General features: G+C 39.8%; 1 protein-coding gene across 1 annotated transcript in view; it reads left to right on the forward strand.

Annotated features, from left to right (window-relative positions):
- grb10a (growth factor receptor-bound protein 10a) overlaps positions 1–2,500 on the forward strand; it is a 58,661-nt gene that overhangs the window by 44,742 nt on the left and 11,419 nt on the right. The window lies entirely within an intron of this gene.

A 2,500-nucleotide genomic window follows, 5' to 3' on the forward strand; every position in this document is an offset into this window, starting at 1 on the left:
CACTTATGAATCTACACACACACACACATACACACACACACAGATGGTTCTGGTTCTGCACTGTATTGCCTACTGATATTGAGATTGTTTTGTCTGGCTTACAAATGAGATTCTATAGCCTAGTGAGAGAGAGAGAGAGGGAAAGAGAAAGAAAGAAAGAAAGAAAGAAAGAGAGAAAGAGAGAGAAGAGATTCAGTGGTTAATCTTACTGGCAATCAATGAGGACACGTGTGGCGCCCAATTTCAGTCAGATTACAGATTAGCCTCACGCCCATCCCCCATGCACCGTAACCGTGACGATAGGAAGAGTGAGAACATCCTGCTCAAGAGGTGGCGTCGCCATGGATCTCACCATGTGCCTCCCACCTGAGCTCCAGGGGAGGAGGGAAAAAGTGAATGAATAGTTTCTGTTTGATCTGTCATATTGTCATATGTGTAAAGAGATAAAACTAAATGCGAGGGATATTTGTTTTTGTTTTTGTTTTTGTTTACCACACTGAGGAAATGAGTTTGACTTGCAAAATGGCTCTGACTGCCAAGATCCACTCGCGAACAGAACAAAGCGATCCAGTTGGTACAGATCAAAATGACTGCACTGCAGGGAAAACAATATCAAAAATGCCCGACAGGATAGTGTCGAATAAAAAAAGTGTTTTAAGTCTATGGAAACGAGTTGAGGTTAATGTATTTCGTAAAGTTGTTATTTCTGAGTGCTATGTTTTAATGTTTCTAGAAACATTCTGTATACTTGCTAGTATAAAGTTGTGTCTGGAGACTTATAGGGGTGGACTTTTTGCATCCCTCTGCTATAGCACAATGCATGACAACAGCTAATTGCCAAGCCCTTGACTGTCAGGATCATTAGAACCGGGAGACAGCTGACGTGTACAGAGGGCTGGACTTCCAGTAGCAGCCATTGAGACAGGACATGTAGGCTTGACTGGTAGCTAGTTAACAACATGGTGAGTTGGTCAGATCCCAGTAGCAATTAAACTCATTACTTCTAGTGAGAGATCTGTCGAAATCTCTGATTTTTTTTTTTTTACTCAAATTGTAAAGTTCTGTTTGGTGTTGCACAGCAGCCAGCCTCCCTGTTTTTCTTGTAAGAGAAGTGAATATGCACCATTGATTGTCAGTGGTCTGCACACAGAGCTCAGAGGTGTTGTCTTTTTTGTTTCTGGATGCCCTGTAGATGTAGGCTGTAGGTATAGTTGTCAGTTTGTGTGTTCATGGCAGAAATGGTGCTGTTTTTAATGGTGTGTGGAGCGTCAGGTATCACTCATGAATGAGGAGTGAGGCATTAGTTAAGACATTGCAGTAGCTCATTCGGGCAAGCCGACACCTCACCCCAAACCTTTCCAAAAGACCGTTTTCCACACACAACACATGCACAGTAAGCGTCAGCCTGTAGCTGGGTTTTCTTTCACCTCTGTGCAAGCGTGTACCCTCTCATGCAGTTTAGTAGACTGTCATTAACACTCACCTTAGTTACAGAGTTACAGGAAGGGAAATGTCTCAAAATACCCCAAAAATATGCTAATGTGGCTTTTCTCCGAGGTTCAGATGTAATGTGTTGACTGCTGTAACCATAGTAAAAAGCATAAAACTGTTATTATTGTGTTACGTTGTTAAAAAATAGTTGATACCTTTTTGTGAGGGGAGGGCCTGACTTATTTTTCATTTGTGATAGAGGCTGATCATGCTTAAAGATTTTTGTGGATTTAATTGTTCCTTCTGCTTCTATTGTTTTAGAGTAACCAGCTCTTGGTTGAACTACCTTTTTGTTCTTATTTCTGTGTTTAGCTGGACTGTTTATTTTGTCAAACAAAAATAAATTTAGTAAGTGAGGGTATATGAACAATTTAAGATCAGTTGGCACAAATTCTGGGCAGTTATTGGCCAAAAATCAAGATAATACAATTCTAGTGCATTTAGGGAATGTTTTTGTAAAAGTGTAAAAGCCAACAAAAACTGGAAAGGTTTAGTGATTATTTCCTGTAAGTACAGCCTTTTTTAAACAGACGTTTAGAGACCATATTCAGTCGAGGTTAGGTTTAAAGGGAAGGACGTGATTTATTTCATATCAGGGTACAATGACAAAATCATACTTAAGCACTGCACAAGTAAGTGTGCGCAAGAAGTTGGATAAATAAAATGGATTTTCGTTTTTTTTTTTTTTATTCATTCACATGGAAATGAGCACTTTGATTTCCGTTTCATGGTTCCAGCCATGGTCTCTAGGCTCTGACTGTTGGACTGTTGGATTTGTCTTGGGCGGTTGGCTGAAACTCTCTGTCTACCCCCTTTCAAATGAAATACACACACAGACTCACACACACATGTCCAGGATATGTTGGTCATTCCAGAATTGGAGGATAATTTAGGCATCAGAACTTTTGAAAAATTGACTCTTTATTTTATCATTTGCTGTTATGTATTTAAGAAAAACAGGTAATAAACCGTCAAATAATTTGATTTGTCCAGCTCCGGCATCAAAGGT

Source organism: Chanos chanos, chromosome 12, assembly GCF_902362185.1.
Source record: "Chanos chanos chromosome 12, fChaCha1.1, whole genome shotgun sequence".
In the NCBI taxonomy this organism is placed as follows: Eukaryota; Metazoa; Chordata; class Actinopteri; order Gonorynchiformes; family Chanidae; genus Chanos; species Chanos chanos.